Source organism: Magnolia sinica, chromosome 19, assembly GCF_029962835.1.
Source record: "Magnolia sinica isolate HGM2019 chromosome 19, MsV1, whole genome shotgun sequence".
Taxonomy (NCBI): Eukaryota; Viridiplantae; Streptophyta; class Magnoliopsida; order Magnoliales; family Magnoliaceae; genus Magnolia; species Magnolia sinica.
In genome coordinates this window covers 52,426,412-52,440,029 of record NC_080591.1, presented here as the reverse complement: position 1 = coordinate 52,440,029, position 13,618 = coordinate 52,426,412, and the positions used below count along the sequence as shown (strand labels likewise).

Genomic DNA, 13,618 nt, shown 5'->3' with positions numbered 1-13,618 from the left:
TGATTGAAGAAATCTTGAGGAGAAGCCGTTTGTCCATTCTCCAACTGAAGTTTGGATGATTTCTCCAACTAGGATTGTATGTATTAGAGGTAGGTCCATTGAAAGGTCTTTGATAATTATTTACGGCATTGGATTGCTTAGTAGTACCTCTTGAAAGGCAGATATAGTTGGACACTTTTCAGTTGTGTGACTGTTGCAACCACAAATACCGCAAACAACTTCCTTACCCTTGTCCTTCTTTGATTTCATGGCCTCAAATTTCCTTATGAGATTAGCCACTTTAGCATTGATATCATCATCCTCTTTCATACGGTATACTCCGCTCCTTTCCTTAAATTGAGTGGGCCTAGAAGTGGCACTTGATTTTGGGTATGTGTCCCATAATTGTGCATTTTCAGCAAGTCTATCCAAGTAATCCCACACGTCATCGACATTTTTATTCATAAATTCCCCATTGCACATTGTCTCGACCAATTGGCACATGTAAGATGTCAGTCCATCATAGAAAAAGTGTGTAATGCGCCATGTTTCAAAACCGTGTTGTGGGCATGAACTGACAATATCCTTGAACCTTTCCCAACATTGGAAGAATGTTTCATCCTCCTTTTGGGTGAAGTTCATGATTGATTTTCTAAGGGTGTTTGTTTTATGATGTGGAAAAAATTTCTTTATGAACTCCCTTTGCATATCATTCCATGTGCCTATAGATTTAGGACGTAGTGAATGCAACCACGTCTTAGTTTCTCTTTCAAAGAAAAGGGAAAGAGTTTAAGCCTGACTGCGTCCTTAGACATGTTTGGAAAATACAAAGTGGTTATGATCTCATCAAACTCTTTCAGGTGTAGATATGGATTTTCTGACTTAAGCTCATGAAATTTAGGAAGGAGTTGGATCACCCCTAACTTGATATCCATGTGTCCCATATTTTCAGGAAAAACCATGCATGAGGGCATACTCAGCCCCGCCGGTTGTAAATAATCTCATAATGTACGAGGCGGGGGTGCTTGATGCACCTCATTCTTATCTTGGATGTCCTCCACCCTAGGTTGGGATAGAAGAGGTTAGTTTGCAGCCATTACTTCAATTAACTCAGGGGATCTCGAGCGGTGTCTAGTCCTACGATGAATAGTTAACCCCTCAACCAATCCTCCTTCAGTCAAGAGACGTCGAGTGCTATCACGAACCCACTTGGGCATGAAACACTCGCATCCCTCAATTCAGATTCTAAACTTAACTTAAAAAGAAGAAAGGAAATAAAAATCTAGAAATAAAGAGAAAATAGTTGGAAAGAAATAACCAAATTTGAAGTTCCTAAGTTAGATCCTGCAAAACAAAATAAAACACGTTAGTTTCTAAAAATAGAAAGTCTAAGAATAGAAAGTAAACTATTTTCTAAAAAAGGAAGAATTCTAAAGATAACCAAAATAGAAAGTTTCTAAAAACAAATTAGGAAAGCTCTAAACCTAAATTAGAAATTAAGAAAGTTTCTAAAAGAAAACCTAGAATTAGAAAGTTTCTAAAAATAAAATAAAGGAAAGATGAGTTAGTTTCTAAAAGTAGAAAAAGTTTCTAAAAAGGGAAATAACTAACCTAGGTTCTAAAAATTAATCAGAAAAGTCCTAACCTAGGATTAGAAAGTAAATTAGTTTCTAATAATAAAGAAATCTTAGAATAGAAAATTTCTATAAAAAAAGAAAAGAAAAGAAAAGAGAGCCTAATCTAAAAATAGAAAATGGAAAAACTAGAAAATTAGAAAAGGATTACCAATTTAGAAGGTCTATCTCAGAATCCTACAAAACAGGAAAGTTAGGTTGGTTTCTAGAAATCACATTGAAAAAGCCTATCCTAAAATTAAGAACTAGAAAAGCCCTAATCTTAACCTAATTCTAAAACAAGTTAATCTCAGAAAAACGTAACCATCAATTCCCGGCAACGGCGCCAAAAACTTGTTCACACCCCAAGTATAGGGTTGTGATGTAGTAATAATCTCGGTAAGACCGAGGTCGGATCCATAGGGACTGAACCTTATACGTAACCTGAAAGTAACTTAAACTAGAACTAGACGAAGATGTAATCTAAACCAAAGGATTTTTAAGAGAATAATGATGAATTAATTAACTAAAATTTGTAAAATTCAAAGGTAGGAAACTAGGATTTCAGAGGATCCAGTTATATAGATCAGGGAGATCTTATGCTTTATTTAAGAACACATTTGGACTCAGAGTCCTATCTTCATCCAGATGGGAGATATAATATCAATTATGAACTTCCTTCAATCCAGTTTTCAATAGATGAGAGGTATGAGAATTAGACTTGATTCCATCACAAAACCATGCCAAGGAGACCAAGTAAACAACAAAATTTAACCAATCCACATCTAATCTGAGAGAGTTATAAACACAAGGAAGGATTTCATCATCTATCCATGCCCATGAGATGATGGTGAACAACAGGGTTCGTACGATCATAACCCCCATACATGCATGGAAAATACCAGAAGATATCGTAGATCCATTGTAATTTAAGTCACAACAAACAGTTAAAAACTAAAGGCATTCTATATAATCAAACTAGAATTAAAATCAATTCATGAAACAAAAGGCATAAACAAAAAGTCTCCCATCACACTACAAGCTTCACCTCTTAGCCCTAACTAAGAGGCTTAGCCAACCATACTCATGATCAACTCAGTTCTCTTAAAGGAAAGATCTAAATAAAACCATAAAGAAAAGGCAAAGAAAACTCAAGAAGAATGGAAGGAATTTCCTAGCCGCAGGCCCAGATCTCTCTCTTTCTCTCTCTGTCTCTTTCTTTATGTGTGTAAGGATGCCCTTCTCACGTCCCTTTCTTTCTAATTTTATAGCTAGAGAAGCGCAAACTCCTTGCATTTAGGTGGAGTTTTCGGTCAAAAGACCATCCGAAGATATAATTATCTTCTATGGTTGGGGTAAAGACCCCCTTGTGAATATTTTGGATGGTCCAGATCATCAATCCAACTGTGATCGGGATCACAGAACAGCCCACAGAGGGCCGGACGTGCGAACGCACGTCCCTATGGAAAACAGGGTACGCTGAGATGCTCGGTGGGCCCCACATTGGTGTTTTCAGAGAAATCCTACCCGTTCATTGGATTCTTGGCGAAATTTCAGTTGGAAAGGAGTAGTTTTTATCAGGTTTTGGTGCAGTCCACTGTATCAAACCAACTCGTCGTTCATCCTGCAGTTTTTGATGATCCGCGTGTATACGTGCGCAAGGGGCCAAACGGCCACCTAGGTAAGGGTCACGCCCCACCTCTGGAGCGAATGGAGAGTCCGGATCATCGAGATGCATGATGGGTAGGCCCCACTACTAAAAAATAGATGGACAGCGTAGAGACACTGTGTGTTCTTGCGCAAAGGAGAGAGAGGAGCCGAGTCAGCGGTCTGTTGACTGCTTGACTCGTTTGGTGCGCGTCTAGCGCAAGTGTGCCCCATGTACGTGCAATGTTCATGTGGGGTCCACTATGACGTTTGTAAGAAATTCACTTCGTACATCCATTTTATCTCCAAATTTAAGGGTCGATACCAAATTTAAAGCATATCTAGATATCAAGTGGGCCCCAAATCAGGATTTTAAGGGCTGATCTGTCCATTGGGCCACTTCCACAAGGATCTAATGGCTAAAATTTGACGTGCATAGTTAATTTATGGTCCTCAGGCCATATATGAAGTTTTGAGCTAAACAGATGGTGGGAACCCTGTGATCTTGCATTCTTGACGACTTTCAGGCCCATTTAAATCCAATCACTTGATTTTCTCAGATCTTTGGCGTGTAAATTCTTTGATCTTAGTTTCCTGGAGTCTGTCCCTTACATTGGTGATTTATGAGCGTTAAATCCATGCTTTTAGTACCCTTTTTCAGTCCAGGCTCCTAAATTCACCTTGCAACACAAACACGATTAAAATAGGTCGTTAAAAAGTATCATGTTCATAAAATCAGGTAATAACTGGGGTCTAATATGCAATATTTGACCCTCAATAGCTAGCGAATTCTCAGAGAAACCTACCTCATGAAGCTCTAGGCGATGCACCCTCTCACATCTCGAAGACATCCGAACTGGTCTCGTTTGACCTACGTCACGAGTTAGAAAAGAAGGTGTGGAAAAGTCCCCGAGGTGGAGCCCGCACATGAAGCTATCATTGAGAATAAAGATCCCTGGGAAGCTTAAATTGTTGAACCACGAGGTCAGATTGGCGATATACGCCAAGCCTATCAAGCGCAAGCTCTGACCTTGATAGATGCGATGATAGAAGAAGCGGAGCCATGACATCATGAGCTCAACCCTCCCTTCGAGGTTTTGGATGCCACTCATCACCCCATACTTAGGCTCTAGGGACCCCACTGAGCATTTGGAATCCTTCAGGGCATAGATGGAGCTCCAGTCGGCATCTAGACCAATCATGTGTAGCACCTTAACAGGGGCTGCATGGAGTTGGTATAGGCAGCTGAAGTTGGAGTCAATCGGTTCCTTTTCCGATCTCTATAAAGCATTCCAAACGCAGTTCATTGTGGGGAAGGAACAAAGGAAACCGTCCACGCCCTCTCATTATCAAGTAGAAAGAATGTGAAACATTGAAAGATTACATCGTGCGGTTTAACGGAGAAGCAGTGCAAGTGGACGATTACTCTAACAAAATAGCGTTGACGGCCATGATAGTCGGACTCAGGGACAGAAGGTTCCTCTTTTTGATAGGCAAGAACCCTCTAGCGACGCTGGGTGAGCTCATGAACCGAGCACAAAAATACTCCAACACTAAGGATCTTTTTAGTTCTAGAAAAGCCACTTAAGATGCCGAGAACTCAGCAAAGGATAAGAAACGAAAAGAGGAAGCCACAGCCCAAGTGCCTCCAACAAACGGAGAAGCGACGAGGACCCACTGAGAGGTCGACGACTGAGCAAATGACCTAAAAGCAGGTTCAGCTCATACACCCCTCTTAACGCCACACTTGAACAAGTCCTTTTGGAAGTGCGAGATAAACGATTGCTGAAATGGCCGAACTAGATGAAAACCGATGCAGACAAACGGGATAAGCAAAAGTACTGCCACTTTCACCATGACCACGACCATTCCACTAACGATTGTTTTGACCTCAAAGAAGAAATCAAGGCCCTTATTCGCAGCAGGCACTCGAGAGAATACGTAAAAGAAGAACGACCAAGTTGGAGGGACGAGCAGCCTAGTAAGACGATCAACAATGATCCGACCGACAAGACCGTACTATCTTTGGTGGACCTGCAGGTGGTAGTGATTCAAACCGTGCCCGAAAGGCCCATGCTTGGAGTGCTAGATTGGACCATTATATCCACCTCACTGGCAAACCGCCCAAAGAGCAATGAATGCACCTTTGTGGTCTGACGTTCACTAAAGAAGACGCCTGCAGTATCCAACATCCACACAATGACTCCCTGGTCGTAGCCATGATTATAGCCAATCGAAAAGTGTATCGCATCCTTATAGACATGGGTAGCTTGACTAATATACTCTTCATTGAGGTGTTTAATAAGATGGGGATCGACTGATCATGATTTTGGCTTGTCAAAACTCCCCTGCGCGGATTCGTAGGAGATAAAGTCATTTTTAAAGGAGCCATCCAACTCCTTGTTACTGCTAGAGAAGGACGAAATTAAACCACTATGATGGTTAACTTTCTAGTGGTAGACTGTCCCTCCACTTACAAAGTCATCCTCGGACGACCCTCCCTTAACTCCATGAGAGCCGTAGTATCTACTTATCACCTCATGATGAAATTCCCTGTCGATCATGGGGTCGGTCACGTCTAAGGAGACCAGCCAGAGGCTTGATAGTGCTACTTGACCGCTTTGAAAGCAAGAACTCCAGTCCATACTCTGGAGGTCACTTCCATTAAACCTAGGGAAGATTTGCTCAAAAGAGGATCCTCAATGGAAGATCTCCTGACCATTCCTCTCAATGAGTCCGACCCGACCCGAGCGGTTCAGGTTGGTTCATCTTTGACTCCTAACCTTCGAGGTCAAATAATCGATCTTGTTTGGTGTCACGCCGACATGTTCATCTGGTCCCATTAAGACATGTTTGTCGTCAGCCCTGAGGTGATGGTTCATAAATTGAATGTGGACCTTGATTATAGACTTGTTAAACAGAAGAGGCGACCTTTCGAGCCAGAGCGATATGCCGTGATAGCGAAAGAGGTTAGCAAGCTTTTGGACGCAGGATTCATCAAAGAAGTCTATTACCCTGATTGAGTCACCAATGTCATTCTAGTAAAGAAGTCTAAAGGGAAGTGGCGGGTTTGTGTTGACTACATCGACCTAAATAAGGCCTGTCCTAAGGACAACTTTCCTTTACACATGATCGAGTAGCTGGTCAACAGCACAAAATGACATGAGCTCTTAAGCTTCATGGACGCATACTTGGGCTATAATCAAATAACCATGCATCAGCATGACAAGCAGAAGATGACCTTCATCATGTAGAAGGGACTTTACTATTATAAAGTCATGCCCTTTGGATTAAAAAATGCCGAGGCAACATATCAGCGGCTTGTGAACAAAATGCTTGCTCAGCAGATTGTACAATTTATGGAGATTTATGTCGATGGCATGTTGGTGAAAAGCATCGAAGTTACCGATCATGTTACTGACATTGATGAGATGTTCTCAATTTTGCGATAATACATAATGAAGTTGAACCCAACCAAGTGCACATTTGGGGTCAGCTTGGGAAAATTCCTTGGGTTACTAGTCAGCCATAGAGGGATCGAACCAAATCCTGACAAGATCAGAGACTTATTAGATATGAGCTCACCTTGGACTGCCAAGGAAATCCAATGCCTCACCAGAAGAATTGCCGCCCTCAATCACTTCGTGTCCAGAGCGACTAACAAAAGCCTCCCCTTTTTCCAACAACTGAAGGGTAATCAGAAGGTAGAATGGGCTGAGGATTGTGAACGAGTATTCTAATAGCTAAAGCAATACCTGGGATCACCCCCGCTGCTTTTAAAGCCCATATATGGAGAACCCTTGCTGCTATACTTGGCAGTCTTAGCAACAACGGTGAGTTCGACCCTCATTAGAGAGTCCGAAGGAAAACAACTCCCAGTATATTACGTCAGCAAAGCCCCAGTCCCTACCGAGACTAGGTAACCAGATATAAAGAAGCTCACACTAGCATTGGTAATCTCATCCAGACGTTTTCGCCCATACTTCTAAGCCCACACAATAATAGTCCCGATGAATCAACCTCTCCGCCAGGTGCTTCAAAGGCTTGAAGTATCGGGAAGACTCATAAAATGGGCTATCGAGCTCGACGAATTCGACATAAGATGCTAGCCAAGGAATGCCATCAAGGGTTAGGCAGTGGCTGACTTCATCGTCGAGCTCACTGATCATGAAGATCGAAATCTTTAAACGAACCAGAAGAGTTTGCCGACATGATGGACGAATCTGATCAGCCGATCGGCACAAGCTCGTCGCTCACCACAATCAGTGATCCAGAGTTCAACTGGCCAATAGATGACGCCCAAATGACCAAGGCCGACCCCCACACTTAGACGTTATACGTCGACAGATCTTCCAACTCAGGCGCAGTGGGGCTGGTATCGTCTTTATAACACCTGACTTGATGTTTGTCTAGTACGCTCTACGGTTCAAAGTTTGCTCATTTATTAATGTCACAAAATATGAGGCATTACTAGAAGGGCTCATGTTAGCAGCAGCTATGGGGGTTCAGGTCCTAGAGGTTTGTTGTGACTCCTAACTCGTCATTAATTAGATCACCAATAAATATCAAGCTAAGGAGAAGTGGATGATCGCGTATCTACGAAGAACTTGGGAACTGATAAGCAAGTTCTGAAAATGCGGCATCAGCCTAATCTCGAGGTTAGAAATTTAAAAGCAGACGCGTTTACAAAATTAGCATTCGCTACTGAGGAAGATGTCCCAAAGACAATCCTGATCGAGTTCTTGGTCGAGCCGAGCATCCATAAACCCGATCAAGAAGCCGCCCTACCCGTGCATTCGATTCCGAGCTAGATGGGCCTAATCATCAAATACCTTTGAGAAGGCAAGCTTCCTAACAATCGATTAGAAGCATGCGAACTCAGATATAGGTCTGCTCGATATATGATGATAGGGGATGTCTTATACAAGAAAGGGTACTCGTTGCCCAATCTTAGGTGTCTCCGACCCGATGAGGCCAATTATGTCCTATAAGAAATTCATGAAGGAATATGTGGCAATCATTTTGGAAGCCAAGCTCTTGCCCAAAAGGTGATTTGACAGAGATACTTCTGGCCAACTATTCAGAAGGATGCTAGAAGTACACTCAGAGCTGCGACAAGTGTCAAAGATTTGCATCCATTCATCATCATCCCACAGAGGAACTGAGCCCGATGACTGGACCTTGGCCATTCGCCCAATGGGGGATCGATATCATCGGTCCATTGCATGTAGGAAAAGGGCAGACCCGATATGTGGTTGTAGCAGTTGACTATTTCACCAAGTAGGCCAAGGCCAAGCCCTTAGCGAAACTCACTAAGTAGAAGGTCACTGATTTTGTTTGGAAAAACATCATCTGTCGGTTTAAAATTCTGCATACCGTTTGGAATTGCATAGAACCGCTAGTATTGAAGTATGAAGTATGACTAAATATCCTAGAGAGGGGTGAATAGGACTTTTTAAAAACTTTTTATCTATTAATAACAAACTATGCCTATCTTTAAAAATAAAGGAAATAAGGCAAAGTAACTCTATGGCTTCCAAGCCAATAGAGGGTCCAATTCACATAGGCTTATACAAGATTTTTATATAAAAACAAAGCCTATAAGGATAGTGTATATTGTGTGTGGGATGTGACTTCTATTAACACTTATACGTTAACTAAATCATGCATCATTGTGATCATATGATAAACATAAGATAACTAGATAAATGTACTCAAAGCAATCCCAAACACAATCTTATATAGTGGTTCAGCTACTTACCTACTCCACTCCTAGCAAACGTACTGTCTCCTAGAGTGTACCAGATTTTACTATCCAATGGTTTTAAATAAGGTTAACTATAAACCTTCAAAACCTACACAAGGTTCCCTTAAATGCCTACACAAAGCAACTCATCTTACCTAAAGACACGGCACTGGGATCTTATACAAGGCATCCCATGCCTATGTAAGGAAAATATGTCTTAAACAATGACACATATCCTACACAAGGACACAACGTATTCTTCTGTCGGAGGCCTACAACTAGGACTTGGTGAATTTGACACTCAAACTCTGAATCTCAATCCTACACAAGGAAAGGGCTTCAAACACATTAGACTCTGAATACTTACAAATAAGTGAATGAGTCTCGTTCTTGCGTAATGTGAAGACCTTCAATGATGATGAAGAATCTTCAGCTCCCTTTGAACTGCAACCTTCTTGATATGTTGATGAATGCTCTGAGGTTGTGAGGTTTAGGGGTTTTTGATCTTCTCTGTTTAAAAGATAAGATTTAAATCAATAGAGAAGGTTCCGTGAGCTATGCACTCAAGAGTTCAAATAATAGGTTAAACCTATAATGAGTTTAATTGGAAGCTTCATGAATGTTAGAGTTCATAATTCAATCCAAGCATATAAGATGATGAGTTGATACTTGAGCAAATGATTGAATGATGAACTCTAATTAGAAAGAGAGAGTGAGTAAGAGGGTATGTAGATCTTGGAATATCAAGCTCAAACTCTCTTAGATTCTAGCTCGTTTTACTAATGGTATTTATAGAGTAAAATCCTAACGGTAAAAAGAAAATGAGTAAAATTTTGAAATCGTCGATGCCATAGAAGGGTGTTCGATGTTATCAAAATTTGAATTTTGATAACAACGAACCATCTTCGATTACATCAACTCTTTACACAAGATTTTTATTTAGGTGTAGGATAAATTCTGACTATTTCTTGTCGAGCATCCTTTGATGATATTGATGTGCACTTCGATTCATCAAGGGGTGCTCGATTTCATCGAGATTTTCTTTTGCAAAATACACAAAGGTTGCTGGACAGTTTTGTCACTTGTTCGATTCTAACGAAGAGTCCTTTGATGCATTGAAGTTTGAATTTCGGTGAAATTGAATAGTCTTCGATGAACTTGAAGAAAATAGATTTTCTTTGAAAAGCTTGCTAGACAAAACTGAGTAAGTTTTGATTCAATCAAATAGACTTCGATTATATCGATAACTTACTCTCGATAACATCGAGGAGGCTTCGATGTCATCGAGGAGCACTTAGAGTATATTCTAATTTCTTTGGAAGATGTCCAAGGGTGAAGTAACCGAAGTCAATTCCATGTTATCGAAACAGGACTTCGATGATATCGAACAATGATCGATAATATTGAGGTTTCCAACATTTCTTTCATTTTATTGCTGTACAGAATAGGCGATCGTTCGATAATATCGAACGATGTTCGATGTATTGATAATAAGGAAGGCCTCTAGATGGGAATCTATCGATAATATCCAACTCTCCATTCTCAATTTCAGTATTCTCTATAATCACATCACATGAACCCCACTGTTGTATATCTTTTATAAGTTCTTAAAATCTTTAGAGTGTGTTTTACTGGATGAGCTCTAGAGTTTGTGTGGAATTTTGAAGTGAATTCTCTTGGATTGTTTCTTGTTGGATCTCAGAGGTATAAGACCTAAGAGAATTGTTATTATGATGCATTGTTGATTCAACTTCCTAATCTTGATGTTTGCACTGATCAAAAGTAAGGAATTGGGAATGAAGAATTAGATTGGGTTGAGGCTGGGGTGAACTAGTCTCTATTAGCTTATCAAGGCACGATTCAAGCGCTTTTATTATTTTTCTGATGCCAGCAAAATCGTCTGTGTAACCCTAAAATATCCCAAAAAGTGCCTAGGAAACCCCTATTTATAAGCCAAGTTTTGCAGATCCATAAAATTGGATCAAATTTATGCACTCTGCGTAACGCCTTTGATGTCATCGAAGGGGTTTGAATCCGGAAGTCGCGCCTTTTCGCTCTTTCACACAGTGTAAGTCTTTGTGTCATCAAACCATCCTTCGAAGTCATCGAGCAAAGTTTCAATCCATCGAATAGGTCTTCGAGTCATTGAGATTGTGTCTAAAACGGTCCAGCGAGTTGCTTCAATTTCTTCAATAAATTCGATGCCATCAAGCAATCTTTGATGTCATCGAACACCTTCCTTCGAGTCATCAAACATGTCTTCGATTGATCAAGAAAAGCACCCAATATGTCCAGCAACCAACTTGATTTTCCCTCATAAATTCGGATATTGATGGCACAGTCTTTGTGATTTCTACGCTTGCTCTTTCGACTTCCTTCCTTCTCCACTTAGTTTTCTTGGATCTTGGGACCTCAAAATCTTCAATCTTGGTCTCCACAGGTCCATTCTTTGCCTTGGTGACTTTTGAGTACTAAATTCATGCTTTTAGCATTCTTTTCAATCTAAGTTCTTAAATTCACCTTGCAACACAAACACATGTAAAATATATCATTAAGCCATATTATGTTTGTAAAACCAAGAGATAAATGTGGGATAATATGAAATATTTGACCCTCAACACTCACGAATGGATGGAGTGGGAGCCGGAGTCTACACTGGAGATCAATGATGAAGATGGCAGCTTCCCCTTTGGTAGGGTTACCGGGGCCTTCTAAGGGGGTTGGAACTTGGATCTGCACGGAGTCCAGAATCTGAAATTCTGAGCAGATCTCGGCCAAGTCCTCCTCTTTCAAGATTAACCCCCCAAGGCCGACTGACTGCTCAGCCTTAGGTTAAGCAGCTGCCCTTTGTGTAAGGGCAGGAGCTTCTTGCGCGATTCCCAATGGGATTAGAGAAACCGATTCTAATGGGACTCGAGACCAGGAATCGATGCTTCCTCGGTTGGAATCACCTTCAAAGGCATAAAATCCATGTTCCTCTTCCGATAAATCTAACCTATCGGCAGGGGGAGAGAAGAAAAAAGCAAGAAATGGAAGGAAATGGTGGCCGGAGAAGAAGGAAGAACTCACCGGAAATCGTCTACTCCGGGAGCTCTAAAGCACAAAGGAATGGCAAAAAGCAAATAGCCGAGCTGAAGACAAGATCCTCTGCTTTTATAACCATCCTTGGCTAAAAGCTTTAATGGCAAGCATTAAATGCTAAAGCCGAAGAGACATCCCAACGCCCACCACTTTACACATGATAGCTCCCTGTTCATTCTGCCGATCCGACTCCCCGAGAAGTGCCACATATCTGCACCTTATAGGCCAGAAGTCGAAAAAGCTATTGTAACAGGGTATGGTGCCTTGATCGTGCCAGACCATCGGTGCAGATTTTCCACGATCTTCCCGCTTTCCCGCCCACTAATACTGAATGTGAAGCAGCTCGTTCGCCTGACCTTATTCCACCGACTTACTTCCCGAGCTCATGTCAAGAACTCAAGTAGAGGGCTTCTGTTATGGGTAAAAAAGGCTTGACCACTCATGTGGTTAGCTTGAGCTCACGAGCATGTGCATCTGGGCTGAAGAGTCTTTAGACGAATGTTGGTAAACCTTTTCGATGAAGGGTTGACGCCCTGTACCCCTTAGCACACCGAATACATCCGAGGCCGAGGCCAGGCTTATATGTCTGAGCTCCGACTAAACTCATTTGTCCGAGCTTCGACCGGACTTATCTGCTCGATCATTTGAGGGTTCAACTTAGCTCGACCTCAGCTTACACAATCAAAAGTTTAGCTCAGCTCAGTTCCAACTGCCTATTGCATGATTTTAGGGTCAACTTGTCAACATTTATCACTCACACAAATCCCGTGTAATGGTCGAGAAACTTATGCCTAGATTGCACCCCTGGATCACGCCTAAGATCACGAATTAACTCTAGCCAGTTTACACTATAAATAATGCAGCCATTTACATGAAAAAGGTATGTAAAATCTCTCACCCGAGACCCCTCAACACTATTAGACCCAAATTCCCAGCTTGACTTAGGCATCGGAGGGTCCCCTGCTCTAGCCAGGGTCTCCTTTGTCTTCTTCGTATGCAGGTGCATGATGGTCCAGCAATAAGAAGATCATCTGGACCATCTTTGCCAAGTGATGAGAGTACTGTGCCATGAGAAACTCTACATCAATTTGAAGAAGTGTACCTTCATGAGTTCTATCGCGGTCTTTCTCAGGTTTGTCGTTTTAGCAAAGGGCGTAAAGGCCAATTCAGAAAAGATGAGGGCTATTGTTGAATGGTCTACTCCCATAAACATTCGTAAGGTTCGTAGTTTTCATGGGCTTGCGACATTTTATCAAAGGTTTATTCAGAATTTTAGTTCCATCATGGTGCCAATTACTGAATGTATGAAGTCTAATCTATTTGAGTGGACTAAAGCGGCAACAAAAGCATTTCAAGAAATCAAGCAAAAAATGATAGAGGCTCCAATCCTTAGACTTCCTGATTTCGAAAAAGTGTTTGAAGTTTCCTGTGATGCATCGCATGTAAGCATAGGAGGTGTTCCTAGCTAGGAAGGACATCCGGTGACATTTTTTAGTGAGAAACTCAATGAGGCACGAAAGAAGTATTCTACTTACGATGTGGAGTTTTATGC

General features: G+C 41.4%; 1 non-coding gene across 1 annotated transcript; it reads left to right on the top strand.

Moving 5' to 3' along the window:
* The first annotated feature begins 532 nt into the window (after positions 1-532).
* LOC131235838 (small nucleolar RNA R71) lies at positions 533-639 on the top strand. Its single transcript, XR_009166357.1, has one exon. It is a non-coding gene; the product is annotated as a small nucleolar RNA R71 (small nucleolar RNA).
* The last annotated feature ends 12,979 nt before the right edge of the window (positions 640-13,618 follow it).